The sequence below is a fragment of the Panthera uncia genome (assembly GCF_023721935.1).
Source record: "Panthera uncia isolate 11264 chromosome C1 unlocalized genomic scaffold, Puncia_PCG_1.0 HiC_scaffold_4, whole genome shotgun sequence".
NCBI classification, from domain to species: domain Eukaryota; kingdom Metazoa; phylum Chordata; class Mammalia; order Carnivora; family Felidae; genus Panthera; species Panthera uncia.
In genome coordinates, this window is record NW_026057585.1 from 81,364,864 (window position 1) to 81,374,876 (window position 10,013).

Here is a 10,013-nt window from a genome sequence, read left to right on the forward strand (position 1 = left end):
CATCACCATCATCACCATCACCATCATCACCATCATCACCATCATCATCAAGCAACATATACAATACATACTTGGACCAAGCACTGTTCTAAGCACTGTACATAAATTAACTCCTTTTATTCTCATTCATCCTAAGAAAGGAGTACCATTATTATTTTCATTTTATAGATGGTAAAAGTAAGACATTAGTTGAAAGTAGATTAAAGTAACTTGCCCAGTTATTACTAGGTGGCCAAAAATCCAACCCAACTAGTCTGGCTGCAGAGATCTCACCAGTAGCCCTTATCAGATGCTCTAACGGCATCCCAAGAGAAATTTCAACCCCCTCCCTGAAACCAATCCCAGGCTTCTGCACTTTGATAATGACATTTGCCCTGTTGCTCAGGCCAAAAGCCAGGAGTCGTCCTTGATTCTTCTCTTTCATTCCCACCCTCATGTCTAACCCCCCAGCAATTTCCATCAGTTTTGCCTCCAAAATATTCCCCAGCTCCACTCACCTCACACCATCCCCACCACTACCGCACTAGACTCTTTCCTGGTCTACTGGTCACTCTCCCAAATGGCCGCTCTGTCCCCATTCTGATCGTCCCCTGTAGCAGGACTCTCGCACAGAGAGTCGTGACCCTGAGGCTTTTCTTTCCAGGAAGCAACTTTATTCATGCCGGCACGGCTCAGTTGGGTTCATACCGACAGAACTGAGCCCTGAACTCCACGTGGCGTAGCTTTTTTTATATTTTTTTCACTTCTCTGTCTCCCATATATGGTAACACACAAACATGTAGTCTGATTAAGTGGTCTCATGTTACAAGGCCATGAGGGATGTTGTCACATAGGCGTATAGCCAGGTTGCCTTGAGGTTTTTTTTTTTTCTTTTCATTCCTGAGGGAGGGGACCCTACCACACCCCACCCCCAACATCATACTGGTCTCTTAAAATATAAATCAGTCACATCCTATCCCTGCTTAAGGGCCTCTGATGGCCTCTTGTTGTGTGATAGGGTCCCCTCCCTAAGGAAAGAAAAAACACAAGGCAACCTAGCTATATTCGTACGTGACAACCTCCCTCCCAACCTGTAACGCAAGACCACTTAATCAGACTGCGTGTCTGTGTGTTACCTCATATGGGAGACAAAGAAGGAGAAAATATATAAAAAACTACGCCACGTGGAGTTCTAGGCTCAGTTCTTCGGGTACGAACCCGACTGAGCAGTGCTGGCACGAAGTTGCCTCCTGGAAAGAAAAGCCGCGGTATCACGACTCTGCAAGAATCCTGCTACAGTTGTACTTAGAATAAAATCCAACTCCTTGGCGTGGTGTCCGAGGCCCTACGTGATGTGGCCCAGCCCATGTCTGCCCCTCTCTGCCTTACTCCGCTCCAGCCACACTGTCCTGTCTACTGTTCCTCGAACACTCCAGACGCCTTCTGGCCTCAGGGCCTCCGCACTTGCCTGGAATTTTCTTCCCCAGACCCTCCCATAGCGGTCTCCTTCTTGGTCTCAGCTCAAATGTCACCCCCTCAACGAGGCTTTCCCTAACTACCCTTATTTAGGTAGAAACTGTTTCAACTCTCCGTTTCTTTTTTTTTTTTCTTTTTTAAAAATTAATTAATTTTTTGGAGAGAGAGAGCGCGAGCGAGCAGGGGAGACGGGCAGAGGGAGAAAGAATCCTAAGCAGGCTCCACGCTCAGCACGGAGCCCAAAGCAGGCTGCAATCCCGTGACCCTGGCATCATGACCTGAGCCAAAATCAAGAGTCGAACGCTTAACTGACTGAGCTGCCCAGGTGCCTCCCAACTTCCCATTTCTTTACTCAGTTCTATTTTCAGAACACTTCTCGTGATCTGAAATCACCTTATTTAGTAATCTGTTGACCTCTTTAGTGTGTGTGTGTTTTTCTGGGTTGTTGTTGTTGTTTTAATGTGTGTTTCCTTACCATTTACTAAGCCCCTGCTTTGTGCCACCTTGAGGATGGCTGTCATCTCCAGCACCAAGAACAGAGCCCACGTGTGCCCACTAAACATTTGTTGGGAGGATGGGAATATAGTCCAGGCTCTGAGAGAACGGACATTTGCATAGCTGCCCCCTGGCAGACTCTAAACCGAGGGTGGGTGGAGCCTCGGCAAGACTGAAGAAATGACCTGACCCGGAGGCAGGGGTTCAGACATCGATTTATTGGGGAAACTTACCTACAGGGAGTCCGGGAGCAGCAGACTGGACAGAGCACCCCCTGCAGGTAACTTCGTGCAGCAAGCTTTGATAGTGTAGACTACCTTGGCAACTATCCATAGCCCTTCCCTCCCCTGCACAGCCGGCGTTCCAAGGAGACCAAGGCCTGCCATGCAGACATTCTTCGTTACCGAGGAGACACCCCAGGTTAGCAACCTCCCGGAGCCCCTGATCTTGAAGGCTGAACAACACGTTTTTCTGCATATTCTGTTTGATGAGAATGTAGAGGGAAGGTGAGATCTGTACATTCCTAAGATAGTGATATTACCAGGGGCACTCAGGGTGTGCTTGTACAAAGCAGGCTTCCAAGCAGGCGCCATACGGCAATGGTCAAAGGTCAAAGGTCAGGTGTCATTGGAGAATGGGAAGGACTCGGTCAAGCTTGGGCATCAGGACATCTGAGCCAAGACCTGAAGAATGTAGGTGCAGAGAACAGAAAGTACTCTGGCTAGTTGAAACAGGAAGACCTCTATTACAGAGGGTTACATGTTATAAGCAGTCAGCAGACCTGAAAGATACAAATTTAACACTGAGCTTTGAGGAGCGACTCCCATAATCACACTGTGAAAGCCGGCTGCCAAGGGAGCCGCCCCTGTCTCTAGACCCTCATACCTGCTAAAGCCACCAGGATCAGGGAGCTTCTGCTGCTGCCCCTGCTCCTGCCACGATCAATCAATTAATTAATCAGTAAGACTAGCAGACGCACCGCTCTGCCCCGCCTCTCACCTGCCTGGACCGTGTACTGGAAACGACCACAAAAAATAACAAACATCTCCAGACACGGCTTGTTTGCGGAAACTCACTTCCACCATCCAAAGGTCATGTGTCTCCAACTGGCTGAGCTGAAGTCACCCAGAACTGGAGCTCTAACTGAAAGGCAGTCTGGGAAATGTGTTGGCAGCTTTCTAGCTCCTGCCACAGGGCGGGCCCAGAGAGGCAGGGTGAATGGATATTGAGGGGCAGTCCACTGTGTGCATGCACGTGTGTGTGTGTGTACGTGTGCACACGTGTGTCCAAGCTACACAGTGCAGGTACACGTACTGTGTACGTGTCTGCCTGTGTGTGCTTGTGGGTCATGTTTGCACACGTGTGTGCATCCGTCTGTGTGATGGGGGGCTGTATGGGGAGTAGCAGGCCATGGAGACCAGAGAGAAGGAAGCATTGATCAAAGAGACCATCATAATGGGGCGCCTGGGTGGCTCAGTCGGTTAAGCGTCCGACTGCGGCTCAGGTCACGATCTCGTGGTTTGTGAGTTCGAGCCCCGCGTCGGGCTCTGTGCTGGCAGCTCAGAGCTTGGAGCCTGCTTCGGATTCTGTGTCTCCCTCTCTCTCTGCCCCTTCCCCGCTCATGCTCTGTCTCTCAATAATAAATACGTTAAAAAAAATTTTTTTTAAATAAATAAGGGAATTGAGACTCAGAATCCCTGACCTGGCCGAGATCACACAGCCTGTAAGTATCTGGGCCCAGAATTTGAAGCCAGTATATCTGACTCCAAATGCGTGGTTTTAGAATATAAGAGGCATGACAGAAGAGAGCTTGGACTTGGGTGTCACCCACACATGTCCAAATCCTAGGCTCTCCCCTTACTAGCTGTGTGCCTTGAATGAGTTATAAACCCCTCTTTGCCTTGGTTTTCTCACACCCAAAATGAGGCCAGGAATATTTCCTGCTCGTGGAGAAGGTGAGAGGGTTTGACGATGTAGTGCATGGGAAGGGCTGAGCCGGTAGGAAATCCCCATTAAGCGTTAGCTGTGTTTCCTCCTAAGTCCTCAACCTGCCAGCCCCAGACTGCTCGCTCAGGCTGGAAGTGTGGGCAGAGGCAGGGCGGCTCCTCTGAGACCTTCCGAGGTCATGTCAAAAGTCATGTCATTTTCCAGACTGATCTTGTAAGTAATAAAGAATTTAATGGTTACCAAGGATTGAGAGCGGGAGAAATGGAGTGATAGTGGTCAAAGGGAATAACTCCCAGTACAAGATTAACAGGTTTGGGGATGTAACGTACAGCATGGTGATTATAGCTAGTAGTACTGTATCATATGCTTGCATGTTGTTAAGAGAGTAGATCTTCAAAAGAGTTCTCACCACCAAAAAGAAATGGTAACTATGTGATGGGCATGGTGGCTAGGACTCTGATGGTAATCATTTTGCAATTTGTAAGGGTTATCAAATCAACACATTGTACACCTCCAGCTTATACAATGTTATATGTCAGTTATGTCTCAATAAAGCTGGAAAAAAAATAGATTTTAACCTTCAGCTCCTGGCCAGCAATCTCTGCTCGCCTGGAGGTTTGGGACTAGCCAGGGAGTAACAATGCAATTTAGGGTAGGGGCTGGCCACACCGGGAAAGACCAAGCACATGATTTAGGGTGGGAGGTTGGGTCCCACGTTTTATCAGTTGACCTGGAGACTGGGATCAACCAGTCCTCACTCAGTCAATCCTGCCTGCATAATGGAGGCCAGCCAAAACTCTGAACACCAGAGTTCAGGTGAGCTGCCTCACTGGCAGTGTTCCGTGCACATTGTCGCATGTGGACGCAGGGGAATGAATGCATCCTGACCTCGTGGGGAAGGGGGCAATGGAAGCTCAGCATCTGATGCTTCCTCGGATTCCACCCTGCGTGTCGTTGACCTTAAAAACAAAACAGTTATTTTACCAGCAAAAAAATAGGCTTATTCGGGGGTTATCAGATAATTCGGGACAAGCAGGCTATGGCACAAACCCTAGGCTAAGCCAACAAACAAAAAAGAGGAATGTTGTTTTATGGAGAAGAAGGAAGTCAGGAGGGATGGTTTTGAACAAAAGTCCACTGGAGAAAAAGCAAGAACTCAGGGCAATGGTGGTTTCTCATTGGCTGAGTGGCTGAGGTGGTCAATTTCTTGTAGGAAATTAAATGTACAGCTTTTCCTGTGGGGGGTCTGTAACTGATGATTCTTCCCGTTGGAGTCTGCCACTGACAGTTCTTCCTGGGATCCACACTGAGTTGGTAGCCCAGGAAAGCTCCCCCTTCTGGCCTCTCCTCTCCACTTTCATGAGGTTTCCCTTGATTGATTTTCACAGAATCTTCCCTGGCTGATTTTCATCTTTGCCCCTTTCCTATCATAAACTGTAACCGTGAGTATAGCAGCTTTCAGTGAGTTCGGTGAGTCCTTCTAGTGAATAACCAAACTTTGGAACCCTTGACTTTGCAATTGGTGTCGGAACTGGGATGGTCTTGTGCGTGGAGTTCTGGCGCCCTGGGCACGTGGAACGAATGAGTACATGAGCAGGATGTCCAGCGCTGCTCGCAGCTGAAGTTAAACAGGACCCCGCAGGGCAGGGACTCTCGTTGACTGGAAAGGAAGCTGAGGGGAGAGGAGAGGCCAGGACGGGAGCCAGGCCTGGCAGAATCCAAACCCAGGATCTGGCCACCACAGGGCACTGCCCGTCCCAAGGGCCCTTCCAGCCTGGGACCCCTGGGAAACAGAACAGGGAAAGGCTGAGGCCAACCAAGCCCATTGCGCCTGAGGCATTTCAGAGGAGGGAGGACAGGCCTCAGGCCCCCGCAGTGCCCCAGCCACAGTCCCCTGGCCCTGCATCAGGGCTGCAAACAGAGGTCATCGTGGGCTGCGCGGGGCACTGACACAATGAGGCAGCAGGCAGACGCTGAGGAGGGGACAGGTTGAGGGAGGGTGTGCTCCACAGAAAGGCACCACAATCCTTGCGATGGTTCTTGTTTTAAAGGCAGCAAGGGCCAAACCAGACCCACTTGCTGGTCTCCAGTCTGCAATCTCTGAAGCCTGGGCCTTCCCACGTCTGCCACGCACCCCTCACCATGATTCTTCAGCCCTTCAGCCCTTCAGCCCCGGGGCGGGCCTGCCCTCTCACTGCACAGCCTCGGCCAAGCCACGCCGTGAGTAGACCTCATCTACTCTGTTGGTCTCAGATTCAAAGCCAGGCCCGGGAATTTTCCTCGGCCCCTGCACATCTCAGTAATAGAACTCAGGTCTCTTGACCCAGCCCAGGACACCTCCCCCTCTTACTTGCCTACAAACTCTCCAGCCTCTGGGCTTTCCGGAATCAACTGATAGTATCATTCCGATGGTCAATCAGTCAATCAACTAACATGGTTCTTTCTCTTTATCGCACTCTGTTCTAGGCACCAGGAAAACTATAAACAATGAGGGTAGGTTCTTGCCCTCATTGACCTTAGGAAGAGTCAGACAATCTAGTGATAATCACACAAACGGACGCGGAATCACACACAGTAACAAAGGCTATGCAGAGAATCAGGGCACTGAGAGAAACGGGGAGGCTGGTTTAGACTAGCGGGTAGGGAAGACTGGGGAGTCAGGGTCCCCATCTTCCTTTTCCCTAGCGGATTTCTTTCTCCATGCACTAGCAGGCTTGCTTAGGGATTAAAGCTCCTTGCTCCAGGCTGGATACACAGGAACCATTCAATACACATTGACACCCGTTATCATTTTTCTCCCATCATTCCCTGTGAATGATGCTGCCACCATCATTCACACTCACCTCGAGAGGGGCAAAGGGCTGCTGTCCCTGGAGGTAGAGGGAGGGCTAAGGTGGCCTCATCTGTTGGTCTAGCCTTTTGGCTCAGTTCCTGAGGACTGACAGCCAGGGACAAAAAGAAACCACCATTCCTTCCGCTCCCACCCTGGGCCCGGAATGGTGCCAGGCCCTTTGTGGACATACCTGCTTTCGCTGACCATGGCGACATCCCATAGGGTGGGTGCTACAATAACCCCCATTCTGCAGATGGGGACACTGAGACCCAGAGAGGCCACACAGCAGCTAGGGGCAAAGACAAGGTAAGAACCTAAAGGGTTTCGGCTCTGGAGTCCATGCTCTTTCTGCAGCCCAGGAAGCGGCCAGAATAAACAGTATGGCTGACAGCAGCAAAGGCAAAAGAAAACAGAAAAAAGAAAACCACTGAAGACAATGTAAATGCCCATCAACTGAGGCTTAGTGAAATAAATCATGTTCATTCAATAGAATCCTCCGCTGCTGCTTGAAAAAGTGAAGCAGATAAATGCTTTTCACACTCTTGTACTGTTTGTTTGCCCCTCCAAGATAAGTGCAAAAGTCCTGGGGTCACATGTAGCAGCGAGGCGGGGAGTGGGGAGAGCGGGCGAGACCAGTCGCCAGGTGGAAACTGAGCTTCCACTCCCTCCACACACACCCCTCCCCAGGTCCCAGCAGCTCCCCCAGGCTCTGCCCAGCTCCCCCAGCTCAGCAGGAAACCGGGACCCCCACCCTTGCTAACAGAACCCACAGCGCCCTACCCCCTCTTCTGTCACAGAGAACTTCTTTAGGGTCTGGGAGAAATGGCCTCATCTCTCATCAAGTTTCTGCAGGGGCTCTTCCTCTCTCCTCTCCCTCCAGGAGGTACCTGTGCTGCCCCCTCACTGCCTCTCCCCCACTGCCCAGAAGCTTCTCAACAGACTGGGCTTTTGCATACCAAAAGTAGGAGGGGAAGGGTTATTTCGCAGGTAACCTCTCCCTCCCGCTTCCCCGCTCTCCCTCAAACCTCCCCCAAGGCAGCGAGATCTAGAACTTTCTTCTCCCGCGTGTGTTTGGGAGAGCACAGAAAAATCAGTGTCTCAAAAAACGATCCCGTGACAGTTTCCCCTGCTACTAAACAGACATGCATGGTATATAAGTACATAATATATACATTTATTTATAAATATATCCGTATCTATGAGTGTGCGTGCTACAACTATGGCTACCCAACAGTCCTGGGATAGTTTCTCTTGTTTATTGTTTTTAATATCACTAAAATTAACGATCACGTCACATGTTATGCCAGAAATACATTCAGCTGCAGGGAACCGTATACCCAATTAACAGGGGCTCCAATATATTGACATTGGTTTTCCTCGCGTCACAGAAGCGTGGGGACAGGCAGCAGCTCAAGGGCGCACCGAGGACCCAGACTCCTTCTGTCTCTCGCCCCATGGTCCTCTCCCTCTGTTGGTTTCCCATCGTCAAGCTCGGTGCCTCACGGTCCCAAGGGAGGCTGCTGTAGCCCCAGGCATCACATTTTGTGTTCAGACAGGAGGGGGGGCGGGTGGGGGACGAACAGTGCCTCGTAAGAGAAGCAGCCCCTCCCCTAGAATGGCTCCTTACCATCCCACTTGGCTATCATCAGCCACAATGTTGTCAGATGCCCCCTTCTCTCAGGGAAGCTGCAAAGTGACCGGCTGACTTCGCCAGCCCCTGCGAGGGTGGCAGGAAAGGGAGGAGGGGATTGGGAACGTCTGCTGCGTTACCGCACCGCGCGGCCCACCGGGGCACCATGCTTTTATGGTTCACAGAACCGCTACGGCTGCCATTGTACCAAAGCTGCAGCTGAGGCTCAGAGGCCGCGACAGAGCTGCCAAAGGTCCCATGGTGCGGCGGCCGTGCAGAGAGGACCGGAGCGGAGCCCGCAGAGCTTTCCAGTACACTGCACTGCCCGTTGCCCCATGTGATCTGCGGGCTTCACGCTCGCTTGGCCCAGAGAGTCATTCCATGGCCAGGTGAGCGAGTGTGGCCATCGCCTTCCTGGAGGGCAGAACAGGGACTGGGGAAATACCACTGGGGGCTGTCTGAGAGAAACCCAGGTGGCTTCTCAGAGGCGGTGACCCCCAAGTTGGGACCTGAAACTCCTTAGCCAGGGATCCAGACTCTTCAGCCTGGCCTCTGCCTCCTTCCCTGCCAGGCCCGCCCCTGGCCCGGACCCTGGCCCAGAACTCATGCTCGGTGCATGTTTGTTGAATGAATAACTTGAAGACTATAGAGCAAGAGGATACAAAAGCAGGACAAAACGGTCCACTTCTACAAGCTCATAAGAAAGGTTAGCAGGAGCACAGCGTGGGCTTTTTCTTCCGAAGGTGAAATGAGGAAACTAATGAAATGTTAGGTAGGGTGGGTGGGGGAAGGAACAGGCTGCCTCATGGAGAGGGTTTCCTTGGGCTGAAAGGCACCCAGGGCCAACAGCATCCCCGGGGTCTGTCCCAGGGTTGAGAGAAGCCTTCCTGCGCCCCGCTCCAGACCACACCCCCACCCCCTGCCTTCTTTCCCGGGCCCTGGCACCTGTCCCAGCTACCACACCCTCCATTTCATCCAGGGGAATCCTTCTAAGATAACAACCCGTCCATGTCACTGCTCAGCTCGAAGCCTTCTGGGGCTTCCCCGTGATTGCCTCCCACCTTCACCGCTCCTACCCTGCTCCAAAACCCTCCATGGTTCCCCTCTACACTGAAGATAACATCTGATCTCTTCAACAGCGGCCCCCAAAGGCCTGTATGATCCCGGCCCAGCCCATCTCTCCCAGCTCACACCGACTCCTGACCGCCCCCCACCCCCATGCCCTGCACACCAGCCACCCTGCACTCCTCATTATCCTGGAATGCCTCTCTCCTTCTCTCTCTCTAAGAATTTTTCACTTATTTATTTTTTGTTTTAGAGAGATTGAGAGCATGCGCGGTCAGGGGAGAGGCAGAGGAAGAGAGAGAGACAGACAGACAGACAGACAGAGAGAGGGAATCCCAAGCAGGCTCTATCTCATGACCCTGGGATCATGACCTGAGCCAAAATCAAGAGCCGGATGCTCAAGCTACTGAACCACCCAGGCTCCCTCCCCCACTTTCTCTCTTGCTCACATGATGTCCCCTCTGCCTTCTCCCATTCCTCTTGACCTGGCTGGCTTCCACGCATTCTTCAGGATGTCTGGCCTGACTCCTGGCCCGTGTCAGGTGTCCCTTCAGTGCACCCCTGTGCACCTGTGCTGCCTCCACCCCT